This window comes from Pezoporus occidentalis, unplaced genomic scaffold (genome assembly GCF_034315485.1).
Source record: "Pezoporus occidentalis ecotype Australia unplaced genomic scaffold, CSIRO_AGI_Poc_V1 ctg32, whole genome shotgun sequence".
Lineage (NCBI taxonomy): Eukaryota > Metazoa > Chordata > Aves > Psittaciformes > Psittacidae > Pezoporus > Pezoporus occidentalis.
In genome coordinates, this window is record NW_026915158.1 from 1,369,456 (window position 1) to 1,386,240 (window position 16,785).

At 46.7% G+C, this 16,785-nt stretch overlaps 1 protein-coding gene across 10 annotated transcripts in view; it reads right to left on the minus strand.

Moving 5' to 3' along the window:
• The window catches only part of UBE3A (ubiquitin protein ligase E3A), a 53,663-nt gene extending 47,526 nt beyond the window's left edge, over positions 1–6,137 (minus strand). For 4 of the 10 annotated variants that reach the window (XM_062628591.1, XM_062628589.1, XM_062628585.1 and 1 more), the window contains exons 1-2: positions 5,608–6,129; positions 1,817–1,911 (exon numbers count right to left, since the gene is read on the minus strand). The gene's annotated coding sequence lies outside the window, so the exon portion shown is untranslated. Of the gene's footprint in view, positions 1–1,816; positions 2,030–5,607 lie in introns of all 10 variants that reach the window. The other 6 variants (XM_062628592.1, XM_062628590.1, XM_062628587.1 and 3 more) reach the window with 3 other exon arrangements.
• Between the last annotated feature and the right edge of the window lie 10,648 nt (positions 6,138–16,785).

A 16,785-nucleotide genomic window follows, 5' to 3' on the forward strand; every position in this document is an offset into this window, starting at 1 on the left:
CAAGTCCAAAAAAGAGTCCATCAAAGGGAGTAGAAGTGTGATCTCCTCTATGAAGGACAGATGAGTAACTAGCTTTGTCCCTAGAACTCTAGTTTGGTCAGGGCAGGAGTACTGCCGCAGTCCTCACAGGACAGAATAAAAAGAAAATCATGTGGACTAATTGCAGCTGTGCAATTAGCCAAACCCAAATACAGGTTCCATAATTTTATGCTTGTGATCCCACTGGTTGAGGCAAGGCCCACCAAGACCAAACCTAAACTGGGTTTCAAACCACCTTATAGGTTTTGATACTTTGTCTTATGTAGGTACTTAGGTCACAGGTTTGACATTATGTCACACCAGGATTGAACACTAAGACACATGGAAGACAGGGAGGTGATTCAAGACAATCAGCATGTGTTTCAACTGTCATTGGTTGGATGGCTGCAACCAGATGGTAGTGGTCAACACCTCAACATCCAGATGGAGATCAGTGATGACTGGTGTTCCTTAGGGGTCTGTATTGGGTCCAGTACTATTTAATATGTACAGTTTGAGTGCACCCCCTGCAAGTCTGCAGCTGACACACCTGAGAGACGGGATGCCATCCACAGAGACTTGGACATGCTTGAGAAGTGGGCCCATGCAAACCTCATGAGGTTCAACACAGTCAAGTGTCAATAACCTGCACCTGGGTCAGAGCAATACCTGGTATCAATATAGGCTGGGTGATATCAATACAGAGTGCCTCTGAGAAGGACTTAGGGGGTACTGGTGGATAAAATAATGAACATGAGCTGACAATGTGCACTCGCAGCCCAGAATGTTAACTGTATCCTGGGCTGCGCTAAAAGAAGTGTGACCAGACGGTTGAGGGAGGTGTTCCTGCCCCTCTGCTTTGCACTAGTGAGTCCCTAGCTAGAGTAGTGCCTCCAGTTCCTGGATCCTCAGACAGGAAAGACATGGATCTGTTGCAGCAGGTCCAGAGGAGGGTCACAGAAATGATCAAAAGGCAGGAGCACCTCTCCTATGAGGAAAGGCTGAGCAAACTGAGGTGGTCCAGCCTGGAGAAGGCTCCAGGTAGACTTTAGAAACCTTACTGCAGCCTTCCAGTACTTAAGGAGGCTTATAAGAAAGACAGGACAAACACAGGCCTGTTGTGATAGGACAAGGGGTAATGCTTCAAAAATAAAGGAGGGTAGACTTAAACTAATTACAAGAAAGCAATTCTACCAATGAAGGTGGTGAAACAGTGGAAGAGGTTGCCCAGAGAGATGGTATATACCGCATAATTGGAAAAATTCAAGGTTAGGCTGGACGGGACTCTGAACATGCAGATCTGGTTGTATACGTCCCTGCTTCATTGCAGGGGGGTTGGACTGGATGACCTTTAAAAGTTCCTTTCAACCCAAACTATTCTATGATTCCATGAAAAAAGTTATACCCTCAGTATCAAGCACTCAGCTGGTGTATCAGTTCAAGTTTGTGCTAAACTATCACTGCTGTAATTCACCTATGGGACAGTTCCACTGTCAAAATACCACACAAGATAAGCATGATTCTCAAAGGTAAAGTATGTCAACATAGAGCATGTTTTCAAAGGTATGTGGAAGGATACAAATAGGAGTGCTTTTCAAAGACAATTCTAGAACAGCCACATGCTGTTAATAATTCTTTTCAAGCCACCAGGTGACAAAAAACCCACAAAATAACCCCAACAACAACACAAACAAAAAACCAAACCACTGCTTCACAAACTAGAAGTTTCTCTTAAAACACATACACCTGTTCTAAGGAAATGCAAGTTGCTTCAAAAGAAGCAGGTCACCCCTCTTACCTAAGACAGTGAAGTGAGAGTCAGGGTCCAGAGGCAAGCCACCCATTTAGTTCACCCAGCTGAATAACTGCAGCTTCTCCTAATTCTTCAACACTCTGTAAAACACAGGTAAAGAACCATGCAGGATGGTAAAGGAAAGAGTATCGCTAAAGACTGACTTCCACCCTCTTCCTCCATTCAGCAGTTTTCATAACACAGGGAAGCAGGCTCAACCTATTAAAAGTAAGAATTAGTTAATGCTTCCTTTCAGAGATTAATTCACAAGTATTTGTGAGACAGAACACCATGGTAATATTTAATTTATAATGTAATTTTGCAACAAGTAAGTTGTTAATAAGTCCTGTCAACTCCCAGCCACAAGAAGGTGGAACTATTCAAAAATAGCAATTAAAAGTGCTATTTGGTCACGTATTGTATTGCTAACCACGAATCCTGGATCTCAACATTATTTGATTTTATCTTTTTTTTTTAAATATTTATCCTACAAGGTTATTTCCCTGAAGAAACATCTCACCAGCCAGTATAGCTACTGAAGTGTTGCTTACAAAATGTTACCTTTACACTGCATTTGCTGACTTTCTGCAGACCAACCAGATACATTACACACATTATTGTTCATATGAGCCTGTTTTTTTTCCAAACTTTTATTCATGGGCTTTATAAGGCTGTCAGGCACTGCCTGTAAGTACAAGAAGTTAATGCAGTAAAAGTTAAGGTCAAAATATTAAGATGACAAAAAAACACTTCTAACATGTGGTTTGCTCACTGCTGTTGTTTCTGGGAACCAAATATTTAGCAAAGCTTACAACACTCTCCTGGGAGTGGGGGAGAAAATGATATTTTTATTTTTTTTTAGTAAACATCGTATTCTATATTATTTATTACAGAACCTGACAGCAAATGTATTACCGTCTTCCATGTACAGATCAGCATTTGATTAATGACAGAAAATCTTTCAACACTTCTCTGTAAAACTCACAGCTACTGGATACTTCAGAAAAAAGTGTAAAACATCTCCTTTGTTTAAAAATCAATATCAATTCATTAACTAAAGTGAAGCAAAGACCTGGCCCACAGTATCAAATACTGACACTGAAAATGGGATATATGCCTACATATTTTAGGAATTCTTTCCCCTTGTCCCTCAATTGCATGTTCTATTTTAAGAGTTAGTGGCTTTTATCTTCCCGTTTATGAATACACTGCTGTGGTGAGAGGGAAAAACATTTCCTGAATTTAAAAAAAAGATTAATTCTCTCTGAATATTCACTAAATAAACTGAAACCAAAAGAAGCAGAGGGAAAAAAAAAAAATTCATTCCATAGCAAAAACTAAGGTGATGCATATTTGATGCAGTTATAAGAATGTAAACATTATATTCATTCCACATTAAATGCCATATCATGTCCTACACTACTGTTTATACAAAATGTTACAAGGTTAAAAAGCAAATATTCATAGTGAAATAAGCATGATTTCCTACTGGGGTACATATTTCATAATTCTGAAAAAGGCTTGCTCCTACCAAACATGAAGTGAAAAGAAAAAGTATCCGTTTTATTTCCTCAAGTCAATTAGAACAGGGACAATATCACTAAGGTGCTCTAAGAAGCTGAGAACATCCCTTGGTGTATTTAACATACACACACAGTTTTAAATCCCATCCACAAAAGAATAATCATCTGCATATGTCTTTAAGCAGTGGCAGTAATTAAGAAAAGACTAAAAGCTTTGTTTGCTACTAAAAAAAAAGGATCAACCCACACAATGTTAAGGGTTCTGAAGAGCACCTGAACTGAAAGCTCTAGGTTTTAAAACACACTGCTGTGAACAAGGTAAACTCATCTGCTGTTCCAAGCCTGCCTTCCCTTCAGTCACTTTCTTTACACAGTCACAGAATCATGTCCCTAGAAAATCCCAAACAAATCAAGCTATTTTGCCATCTAGCTTGATGCTTTTATTTATAAATTCTTGGGAGATACTAGGGATAGTCAGGGAGGAAAACCAGCAAACAATGCTGGTAAACAGAAAAAAAACTTGTTGATTCTAGTATGAAAGACACTACATTAAACAGCAAACATTTAGAGTGGAACGGAAGGTGTTCATAAAAGAGAGATGCAGCATCCCATAATACTGCACAGAAATAATTTCAATTAAAGATATTTTTCAGACCTGTAAACCTAAGCAGTGATCTAGATTTTCTTTCAAGGTTTGTCTATATCAAATTGACAGAACGTTACTGTTACAAAGACAAGTCATAGGCACTGCAAACTTTTTAAAAGACGAATGTAAGGAAAACTGTGGAATATCCATAGCCATTTGGTAACGCACATTTCCTATTTTCAATTCAACACACTCCAAGTTTCACAGTATTTTCAAACCTTCAACTGTTTCCAAGATGAAAGGGCACAGAGTATTCCGTGCTACCACCCAAACTAAACAGTTTGTTAAAACTGTAAAGCCTGTTTTCCAGCAGTTTTCATTCTTATCAAGGGGTACCTCTCACTACCTCTGTTATCAACTCACCCAGTCATAGATGTCTAACAACACAACCTAGAGTTTAGCTTCCCTCTTCGCGTGGAATCTCTAACTGGATGCTATTTGCATGAATTAGTAACTTAATCTTATGTTTTAGACCTCTTCCTTTCAAACCAGTCAGCAACATAAACAAAAACATAAAATAACAATACATTTTACTTTGTTAGGAATCAAAGCTCAAATCAGATAAAAATTTCCCACCGAGGAACTTTCTGGTAGACCTGCAAGAGGCATGGTAAAACTAATCTGACAAGCTGATTCTCACAGAGCCTCAGGTTTGCACAGCCACCTACTGAGGCAGGGAAGTTTCCATACAGACACAGAGAGGCCATTCCTGAAGTGATGTGTAAGACATAGGTTTTCTTCCAGAGCTGTAACACAGCTTACACAGAAGAAAACAAAGTATTCCCATTAACTAGAAGGGAAGGAAAAAAAAAAAAGCATAACCAAAAGTCTATGGATTACAGGTCCTTGCCACTTAAAGGAGAGTTGTAGACCATGCTTTGTTCCCTCAGCAGTACTAACTTCTGAATGACCACATCACTTCATCTTAGACATCAGATACACAAATCAGCTGTGAACTGTAATGCCCCACAGAGCTCCTTTAAAAGAACGATTGCCGCTACACTTAAAAACGGAACCCCGAAAGTCCTGCAGCGGGAGGTGACAGATGCCGTTTACTAGCAAAGCAGTTTGTTCAGGTTAGAAGATCCGACTCTTCAGACTGGATCAAAGGTAACAAGAGCAAGTGAACACAGCTACTTCATTAAGCAGGCCTTGCACACTAGTTACGCACCCTCGCAGTACTTCACACACACGCACCTCCCCGGCTGCCCCAGCTGGCCATGCCGAGAGCACCCAGGCGCCCCGTGCCCACGGCAGCCCCGCAGAACCGCAAAACTTAGGCAGGGCCAGGCTAGGTTCACCCAAGGTCGCCCAGCAAGCCCAGGTCTCCCTGGGGGCGGGCTGCAGCCCAGCCACCTGCCCGCCCGGCCTTCCCGCTTCTGGGGAGGGACGGGGAGGCCCCGCACCCATGTGCCTCACGGGGAGGAGGTGGATGACCACGGGGGCCATGCACCCCTGCCGCCGACGCCTCCCGCCTGCCGTCCCCACCCCCGGTAGTGGATCTCCCAAGCGGAGGGAAACGGGCAGGGCCGCTTCCCGGCTCCCTCCCCCTCCGGGCCGGCGTGAGCCGGGCGCCATCCCCCGTCCCGGCCCTTCCCCGGGCTGGGCGCTGCGCAGCGCCTACCGACCTGGGCGCCGCGGCCTGCTGCTCCCGGTCACTCCCGCCGGCACCGCCGCCCGGGATCATGCGGGGGCCGCGCTGCGCTCGGGGTCGGGCCGCAGGCGAGGAGCCGCCGCTGCCGCCGCCGCTGCTGCTGCCGCCGGAGCCGTCGGGGCCCCGGTGCGGAGAAGACGGGGACGCGGCCTGGCGGGAAGGGACGAGGGAGCGGCCTGCCGAGAGCGGGAGGGCGGGCCAGGCCCGCAGCTGCGCCTCCTGTCTTGGACTCGCTCACTCTCAGCGCGAGCCCCGCACCACCATCTTGGGAGCAACGCGGATATCGGCGCAGCGCAAGCTCGGAGGACGGGCGGGGGTTGGGGGGGAGGGGGGGCGGGAAGGAGGACCCGCTGCGTCCCGGCGTGCAACGCGGGCAGGGGCGGGAGGACAAATCGGCTGCTCCACGCTACCCACCCCGCCAAACCATAGAGCTCCCGGGCCGGTTTCTTCCTGTCTTTTTCACACGCGGCTCCCGGCGGAAGGGAGCCGGGGCGGTGCCTGTGTGCCTGCGCGCGTGAGGCAGCAGCCGCCATGTTGGAAGAGGGCAACGGAGCGAAGGGCTCAGGGGGCGGGGCTCCCTCCGTATGGAGCGGCGGTCAGCGCAGAGCTCGGGGGTGGTGACGCGAAGGGCGGGGCGGAGCTGCGGGTGGCGCATGCGCGGGGCGGATTGCCGAGCGGGGGCGGGAGGAGTGCGGTAGCTAAGAGTGGGGCCGGCGGTGATACGCGCGTGTCCCGCAGTGTGCACGCGCACGCACACCTACGTATCTATGCATATATACACCTATATACATATATATACATATATCCCTGTGTGTGGGGATTGACAGGCACATGCATGTACATATAGGGTAGGATAGATATGATACCTGTGATAGGACAAGGGATAATGAGTTTAAACTAAAATGGAAAGTGCAGGTTAGGAAGAAGTTCTTTACTGTGAGGGTGGTGAGGCACTGGAATGGGTTGCCCAAGGAAGCTGTGAATGCGCCATCCCAAGGCCAGGCTGGATGGGGCTTTGAGCCACCTGGTCTAGTGTGAGGTGTCCCTGCCTATGGCAGGGGCTTGGAACTAGATGATCTTTAAGGTCCCTTCCAGCCCAAACCATTCTATGGTTCTGTGAGTCTATAGCCACATACACACCAAGGGACGTATACGCAGACGCACACACAGGGACGTGTGCAGGGACATGTATATCTGCATGCATGCTTATATGCTTATCTATATATGTATGCCCACTGATACACCAGAGGTGCACAGGCACACCCCTGTGCACACGCATGCATGCATGCTTTCACACACACATGCCCTGCTCGCAGCAGGGCTGCAGGCAGGACAGTACGCAGACATAGAGGTGAGCAGTGGCACAGCAAGGGGACACAGCTGTTGCGGGCAAGGAGAGAAACCACTGCCACCTCTGAGCCCTCAGCAAGGAGAGCACAGCCACCATCAAGGCCTGCCGTGGTGTCAGGCCTGTCCACGGCCCCATGGCAGCCTGCCCAGGGTGTATCAAGTTTAATCCAGGCCGGGTGCCAGGGCTGGCTGGCAGGAGGGAGCGCAAGAAGGGGAATGGACAATGACCTCTGGAGGGGAGACTGCTCTGGGGCCATATTCTGCTCTTGCTGCTGCTGGCCAAGGCACATGGGGACAGGCAGCACTCAGCATGGCCATCCCGGCTGTGTCAGTTCCCTGTGCAGGCGGTGGAGGAGAGGATGAGGACAGGCAGAGCAAGAGGCCCATGTTACTCAAACCCAAAACCGTTGGGGGCACAGAGTGTAGAGCTGGCTGGTGGGGCTGGGAAGGTTGGGGAGCAGTGAGGACTGGGCATGCGGACTGAGGATGAGCAAGAAACCCTGACCCTGAGCAGCCGTGCCCGAAGCCTGGCTGGTTCACCTGCCCTTGAGAACAGTTTTTCCATTAACTCATCTGTCATTTGTTTCCTTCCCCTACCTACACTAAGGCTATGCATTGCAAGTTTGCTTTCAGAGGGGTTTTAAAAGCACAGGTAAAATTTGCTCTTTGGCAGGTCAGTGTTGAAAGCAGGTTGATCAGGTAATTTCAAAATTGAGCAACACATGCAAAATGTGACTTTTAGGGATGATGACTTTTTTAAGGCATTGAATTTGTGCAGCTGCAAGCATAGAAGGAGAGGAAGGAATAAATAGAAAGTAAAAGGAAAACAGATCTAAATCTTTTTTATATTAACCCTTAATAAAGGGAATTAATAGAAATGATTCTACACTTGCAGAGAGCATACTTTTTTATTAAAAATAAATAAATAGCTGTAGAAGCATGAGAAGTTCTTAAATGTTAGAATAAACTGTTAAAACCATAAATTCTCAAAAAGTACAATACTGAAGCAAAGTATTTGTTCTGGGCCAGGAAATGTGTTTAAGATCTTTAAGAAGGCATGGATACCTTATAGTTTTTAGCATGGTTTTGGAAGACCTAAGCTGTATGCTACAGGTCATAGGTGGTAAGTCTGGTAGATTTAAACTACACTGTTACAGATCAGGCAGAGAGTCCTGGTACTCACAAGGAATATGGTGGGTAGAGGTATAATTGGAATAGTAAGACTGAGGTGCAAGAGTACTTCACAGCATGGTCTGAAAGCAGGGTATATTGCTATGCTAAGGTGGATATTGTTATTCATCTAAAAATAATCACTGGAATGAACACAGACTTCTGCATCTGGACACTCTCCCACACAGTAGCAAAACTTGCCAGCTTTGGTGTATTAAAATTTCAGATTCAGGACAAAGTTTACTGTACCATGAGCTTTCTTATTACCGCAGAAATAGTAATATTGAGAAAACTCGATCTGAAAGATGCACTCATTTGCTGCCTTTCCCTTGATCTGTTGCAGAGCACACCTGTTCAGTCGTTATTTCCTCCTAGCCTATAAGAATGCTATGGGGAAGCATGTCATCGCTAAAGTCCAAGTAAGCAACATCTGCTCTCCTCTTGCCTTCAGAGCTAGTCTTCTCATCACAGAGGTGCTCAGGCTGGTCAGGCATAATTTGCTTTTGGTAAATCCATGCTGGCTGTTCCCAGTCATCTTGCTCTTACTGATTCTGGAAATCACTTCAGGTTAAGCTGATGAGCCATGTCTTCTTTGATCCCCATACCCCAGATCCTCCTTGCCTCCAGCACTTGGGGACCTTCCACGAGCACCACGATTGTTCAGGGATGACAGAAGGTGGGCTCACAGTGACACTGGACATCTCTCAGTGTGCTCGGTTGTTTCTAATCCCATGAGATTACATATGTCTTGTTTATTTAAGTAGCCCTTAACATCATCCTCCTATTCTGTGAGCAGCACCTTTCTCCTGCAAGCTTTGCTACTACCCATAGGGATCTGGGAGTCCCAAGACGACACCTTGCCAGTAGCAATGACACTGACATGGTCTTTTCCACATCCTGTGCCACTACGTGCTCTGCCCCGTTAAGCAGCAACACCACAATTTCATTAGTCCTCCTTTTGCTGCTGATGTAACTACACATGCTCTTATTGTCTTTCACATCCCTCATGGATTTCAGTTGTGGCCTAGCTTTGGTCTTCACGATTTTACCCCTGCATGCTTTGATGACACTTCTAAACCTCTTCCTGCAATATATCCCAGTCAGTCATTGTGTGGAAGTTGTCTCTGTAACTTTTATTGGGACATTTGGTCATCTTCTCCCACCTTTATAGCAGGGAGGACCAGGGCTTCTCAAAATACCCAAGATAGGAATACTGTGAATTTGTATGATGATTGTCTTTTTTTATCCCTTTTTCTTACCGAATAGTAGCTGACACTTGGTTTGGAGTTGGGATTTTTGTCCCCTGCAGAGCATCAAGTGCATTTTTATTTTCCATGGAACTACTGATTGCAATCCTGGGATCTTGTTCCTGATTAGCAATGGACAGCTCATGGTCCATCACTGCTCTGAGATAATATTGCTTAGAGATGTTACAGGTTTTCATCTGAAGAAACCAATGCAATTGTTAGGAAGAGGCAGATGATAGCAGGTGGAGGAAATGTGCAGTGTGGATCAAGCTGATGTGGATGCTGGGGTTTATTGCATTGGCTGAATGCAGACATATGGGAAGGAGACGTCTCTGAATAGGACACAGGTATGAAGAGACTCAGCCTTCTTCTGTTTTAGGAGGTGTGGGACAAATCATGTTGGCTGTAGAGATGCGAAGAATGGTAAGTAATATATCCAGAGCAAATTGCAACATAGCAGTGTTACATGAGTGACCAAGCTGCATGGTGAATTTCACTTTGATTCTGCTAGGGATTAATTGTTATTTTGGGGGAAGTACTAAATTCCTTTTAGGTTTTATAGCATGTGCTATAACTTTTTCTTACTCTGAAGTAGCTTGACTAACCACAGATAAACGGTGTTCACTGGTGTGCCAAAATTGTTTCTGTTACAAAGGGGATAACTGTACTTTCCTGCCTCATTTAAGTATGTTACGTATTCAGAAATGCTGGGATATTAGAGTACAGAAATGCTTTTGCTGCCTTGAGTGCTTTCAGCTACTGTACACTGATACAACCAGCTGCTGGAAAGCAACTGGATCTGCCCAGCTGAGCAGACTCTGAATTTGAAGAAATCCGATTGGAATTCCCAGTGGAAAAGCCACCACTCCCTCCCTGCTTCCTCCTTTATCCCTGTTGCTGCTCAAGGGCCTGGGTGTGGACTGCAGCTGAGGAGAACAAGTGGTTAGACTGTATTATGCAGTGATCCCCTCCACAGAGCAGGCTCCAGTGAGATGTTTCAATTGCGTGACTGAAGTAATACTCAGTAAAAAGTAAAAAATTAAGCATTAGAGCTAATAACCTGGTCACTCAGTAGAAGCCCTGCAGAAAATATAATCTTAGTATCTGAACATTTGGAAACTATTGTCTTTCTCTTCTAGATGCTGAAATAGAATAAAACCAACTTGTCTGATACGCAAGTTATATGGAATAGGCAGCATTTTCCAGCGGGAGGAAAAGGATATTAAAAATAGAATCCCAAGCCTCGTTCACCATTTACTTGTGATGCTGGAGAAATGCCATTGTGAACCAAGTCTGCTGCATATTAGTTTCAGTAGATTTTGATGTCTCACTTCAGAACTTTGTAGAAAATAATTTCCTCTGGAGATGTCTTTGTAAATACACACAGAATGATGATTAAAAACCCGCCCCAGGGAGGGTGAGCGACCAGGAGCGCAGCAAACAGAGCGGGTAAACAGAGCGGGTCGAGGGTCGAGGCAGTTTGCGTGGCAGTTCGCGCGGGCAGGCGAGCGGGATGGTGAGCCCTCGTTGTATGACCAGGGCCTGGTCTGGGAGCTCTGCTCTGGCTGCCCCGGCGGTGGCCAGCGTAGGCACCCAGACAGAGCTGATGAGAGGGGAGGCTGCAGTGCAGAGCTCGGGGTGTAGAGAGTGCCTGCACTGGTCTGGTGAGGGGAGGGTGCACAATGGGCAGGGCTGCACTCGGTGCTCCCTGGTGGAGGTCCTGCGGCAGCAGGGGCTGAGCTGCGGGATGCTGTTAATAGGCTGCGAGATGTCAGGGAAGCTGAGAGGAAGCAGGAATGCTTGCTCCTGGCCCAAACTGTGCAGGGGCCTCGAGCTTCACCTCTGCCTCATGAAGGAAAGAAGGAGGCCGTTAACCCGGGAAGCTGGGAATTAGTGACAAAAAAAAAAAAAACCAGCAAAAAAAGACGGAAAAGGACAACCAAAAGCAAGGGGCTTCCCCCTAAATCCCCTGTCCCCACGCAGAACCGCTTTGCTGTCCTGCAGGGGGCTAATGAGGAAGCGCACTCGAGCCAGAAACAGCCGGCTGGTGCACTGCTAAAGAAGATCTCTACTGGTGCTGCTAGGAAAAAGCGGCGGGTCGTAGTAGTAGGGGACTCTACGCTGAAAGGGACAGAAGCACTCGTCTGCCGGCCCGACCCTGTCTCAAGGGAGGTGTGTTGCCTACCAGGGGCACGGATCAGGGATGTGGCAGAGAGGCTGCCTGGTCTAGTAAGTCCCACTATTACCCATTACCCCAGTGATACATGTGGGTGCTAGGGATATAGACAGTAGTAGCCTGGGGAACATAAAGAAGGACTACAGAGCCCTGGGAGAGGTGGTTAGGGGCTCTGGAGCTCAGATAGTCTTTTCATCAATTCTCCAGGATACAGGGGAGGATCTAGCAAAAGCTAGGAGGATTAGACAGGTTAATAAATGGTTAAAAGGGTGGTGTCATAGTGAGGGGTTTGGGTGCCTTGAACATGGGACCCAAGTTTGTAGGCAAGGTCTAGTGGGGGCTGGTAGAGCTGGTCTGATGACAAAGAAGGGAAAGAGCAGTTTTGGTAGGAGGCTTGCCAGGCTGCTCAAGGAGGCTTTAAACTAGATGTGCTGGGGGCAGGCGGCATCATTCCATCCCAACACACCCAGTCAGTTGCCAGAACCTACAATAAATGCTCGGAGCAATGTAGAGATATCCCAGCCGCTCCAGCCAATGAGCAGGCTTCATTTGGAGCTCGGCTCAGATGCCTCTATACAAATGCCCGTAGCATGGGGAACAAACAAGAGGAATTAGAGATGTGCGCACGTCTAAAGGGGTATGATATAATAGGCATCACAGGACCATGGTGGGATGGCTCCTGTGACTGGAGTGTTGGAATGGAAGGTTACAGGCTCTTTAGGAAGGACAGGCCTGGCAGGCGGGGAGGGGGAGTTGCCCTTTATGTTAGGGATAGGCTGGAGAGTATGCAACTCTGTCTGGGGACAGGTGAGCAGCCCACAGAGAGTTTGTGGGTCAGGGTTAAAGGGAATATAGCTATGGGAGACATTACTGTGGGGATCTGTTACAGACCGCCTGACCAAGGAGAACCTGCGGATGAAGCACTCCATAGACAGATAGGAAAAGCCTCACGCTCGCAGGCCCTTGTTCTCATGGGTGACTTCAACCACCCTGACATCTGTTGGAAGGACGGTACGGCCTGGCACAAGCAATCCAAGAGGTTCCTAGGTTGTGTAGAAGACGACTTCCTTCTGCAAGTAATAGAGGAGCCGACAAGGAGAGGTGCCGTGCTTGACCTCGTGCTCACCAACAGGGAAGGGCTCGTTGGAAATGTGACTCTCCAGGGCAGCCTTGGATGAGCGATCATGAGATGCTTGAATTTGAGATCCTCAGGACAGTGAGAAGAGCGTGCAGCAAGCTCACTGCCCTGCACTTCAAAAGAGCAGACTTTGCCTCTTCAGGAACCTGCTTCAGAAGGTTCCATGGGATACAGCCCTAGAGGGCAGGGTGGCCCAAGACTGTTGGTTGATATTCAAGGATCACCTGCTACAAGCTCAGGGGTGTTGCATCCCAACCAGAAGGAAGTGCAGCAAGAGGGCCAGGAGACCTCCTTGGATGGATAAGGAGCTCCTGAGGAAAATTCAAATGAAAAAAGAGGCTTATAACAAGTGGAAGCAAGGACAGGTGGCCTGGGAAGAGTACAGGGATGTTGTCCGGGAAGCTAGGGACCAGGTTAGGAAAGCTAAGGCCCAGTTAGAATTAAACTTGGCTAGAGGTATTAAAGATAACAGGAAGGGATTCTACAGGTACATAGCAAATAAAAAACAGACTAGGGAGAATGTAGGCCCCCTCAGGAAGCTCTCGGGAGAACTGGCTACACAGGATTTGGAGAAGGCTGAGGTTCTGAATGACTTCTTTGCCTCGGTCTTCACTGGCAAAGGCTCTGACCAAACCACCCAAGTCTTGGAAGGCAGATGCAGGGACTGTGAGAATGAAGACTATGATGGGGCTACAGAACTGATGGACAGGGGTAGAGCAGTTGATGTCATCTACCTGGGCTTGTGTAAAGAGTTCGACACTGTCCCACACGACATCTTTGTCTCTAAATTGGAGCGATATCAAGTTGGTGGATGGACCACTCAGTGGATAAAGAACTGGCTGGATTGCCACACACAAAGAGTTGTTGTCAATGGCTCAATGCCCGGCTGGAGACCAGTAACGAGTGGTGTCCCTCAGGGATCGGTGTTGGGACCGGTCTTCTTTAACATCTTTGTTGCTGACATGGACAGTGGGATTGAGTGCACCCTCAGCAAGTTTGCCAATGACACCAAGCTGGGTGGTTCGGTTGGTACGCTGGAGGGAAGGAATGCCATCCAGAGGGACCTTGACATGCTTGTGCGGTGGGCTGATGCCAACTTCATGTAGTTTAACCATACCAAGTGCAAGGTCCTACAGCTGGGTTGGGGCAATCCCAGGCACAGCTACAGGGTGGGCAGAGAAGAGATTCAGAGCAGCCCTGCGGAGAAGGACTTGGGGGTGTTGGTTGATGAGAAAATGAACATGAGCTGGCTTCAGTGTGCACTCACAGCCCAGAAAGCCAACCGTATCCTGGGCTGCATCAAAAGGAGTGTGACCAGCAGGTCGAAGGAGGTGATCCTGCCCCTCTACTCTGCTCTTGTGAGACCTCACCTGGAGTATTGTGTGCAGTTCTGGTGTCCTCAACATAAAAAGGACATGGAACTGTTGGAACAAGTCCAGAGGAGGGCCACGAGGATGATCAGGGGACTGGAGCACCTTCCGTAGGAAGATAGGCTGAGGAAGTTGGGGCTGTTCAGCCTGGAGAAGAGAAGGCTGCGTGGAGACCTCATAGCAACCTTCCAGTATCTGAAGGGGGCCTATAGGGATGCTGGAGAGGGACTTTTCATTAGAGACTGTAGTGAAACGACAAGGGATAACGGGTTAAAACTTAAACAGGGGAAGTTCAGATTGGATATAAGGAGGAAGTTCTTTCCTGTTAGGGTGTTGAGGCACTGGATTGGGTTTCCCAGGGAGGTTGTGAATGCTCCATCCCTGGCAGTGTTCAAGGCCAGGCTGGACGAGGCCTTGGGTGATATGATGTAGCGTAAGGTGTCCCTGCCCATGGCAGGGGGATTGGAACTAGATGATTAAGGTCCTTTCCAACCCTAATTATTCTATGATTCTATGATTCTATGATTCTATGATGCGTGTGTCCTGTTCTCATTTCACTTGAAATCCCCAATACAAATTACCTGATAATTCATCATTTTGGTGATGATTTCAAATAATTATGTGAGTGAAAATTAGATTTTGAAGCCCTGTAAGTGTAACCCCTTAGATAGTAGCATCTTTTTAGTGAACAATCTACCTTAGTTAATCCTTTTAGACAGAAAGTGTACACTGAAGTGCTGTGAGCCTTTGGAACCAAGCCAAATGCTCGAACTTGCTGATAGCTGAATCCTTTATGCCTCCCTTTGCAGATAAAAAGATAAGTGAGGGGAAAAGATCATCATCAATATAATGAAATATCAAAGTTCTGAGTTAGTGGTTAGTCTGGGCAACTGAGAGATAAAAAATCCCTGTAGTGACTGGGTGATTATGATGGACTGTGGTGGTCTGTTCTCTAGTCTTCATCTCTTGCCCTGGTAGATATTTGAAGGTGACAGCAACATTCTTGACTCAGATCTTGTTTTCAGTGCAAATGGAGAGACTTGAGCTCCTTAAGGGCTGTCTATAGCACACTGCAAATCATTTGGCTTAATACAGTGTAATCCTTAGCTTAAGAGGGCAGTGAAGCGAAAACAGTGCGGTGGAGACTGCACATCCAGGCCTTGGCAGGCAAGCGAGATGCTTTGACCTCAAGCCCTGGATGTAGAAGGCAGGTCACAACTGAGGTGGGCCTTGCTTCTAACCTTTTCTCTTCTCGCTCCTGTCCTGATGGTGAGGAAATAAGTAGTTTAAAGTGGTTAATATTGTGCCCCCCAAATCTTAAAACCTGTCCAGCACCTTCTAGCCACTTTACCCTTTGCCGTGTATAGTAAACATGGTCCTCCTTGTGCTGAAAGCTGTGGGAAAATTCTTAATGGAGTCAGATATAAGGGAGGCAAGTGGAAATAAGGACATATGTATTTCACTTTTCAAAGTCCTCTGGAGATAGCTCGAATATGATTCCCCCCACCTCCCATATGTTTTTATATAGGTGTGGGGTTTTGCCAGTGTTAATTTTTAGTGTATGAAGCCCTTAGCTTTTGCCATTGGTTTGGAGTGTAGGAATAGCAAAGAGAATGTTTTAATTCTACCGAATTACTGTACTTCTTATTCACAAGACAGAAACATTAGTTTGAAAAGTACAGAAGCAAAATGTAAGCAGTACTGAGAAAAGTTTATTTCATTCCTTGACTAAACTCAACATTGCCTTTTGTCAGGTATGCTTCCAATTAACTTAAATCCCCCCACTTGAAGAAAGAAGAGGTGATGTGTGATCCATGAACATGCAATCAAGAGTGGCTTTCACTATTTCATTCCAGAATCTGAGCTACTTTATATCTGGTTCTTCATTTTAACCTAAGGATTGAACTTTTCTGAGGGCATTTCTGAAGGGCCATTCATGCTTCTGTGTCCTGAAAAGTACACTTGTTCTCCCCTTTCTACTCATGAAGAGATGAACTGGTCTGTGGTTAAGGTGTGATGTGGAAGGTCATGTTATCTTAAAGTGGTTCCCATTTCTGGAAGGCTGATCTTGATCAAGTGTGATTGTTTCCATTCCTCCCTGCAAGCTGAGGGAGATTTCCTGCTGCATTTTGCTGAGATAAGCTCATCAGAGGAAAGTCTTGTTTCCCTGAATGCTTTGCCAGGCACAATGGCCTCTGGAAGGAAACAGGGTGAAAGAAGAAGCAGCTCATACACACCACTTCATCTCCGAATCTAGTGTTATCATCTTTCTGCCAGCCTTGCACTTGCCTCCTCCATTCTTCTTGAAGGAGCAGAGCATAGAGTTTTCTCTTCTTCCCATGGGAGCTGGCTGGACATGTTCTTTTTTTTTTTTTTTTTGCTGTTTTGCATTCTTGCTGGTTCTATGCTGTGAGGATGCCAGCGTTGCATGGATTTTCAGTCCTATGTTTTCTGCCCTTCTGCTGTCTGCTCTGCTGTATCTCACACTTTCCTACATTCACAGCCTGGCCCTGGTTTCTGACATGGTGTCTGGTTTCAGAAAGAAGTCTTGACTAGTTGCTGCAGTTGTAAAAGATGCTTAGGAGAAATGCTTTTGTTTACTCAGAGATTTCATGAGGAGATCTTGGTATGTTCTGCAGCATATAGCATGGCTGAAACTGCCTTACATCACATAGCTGTGCAGGTTTGAGCTAACTGTTGT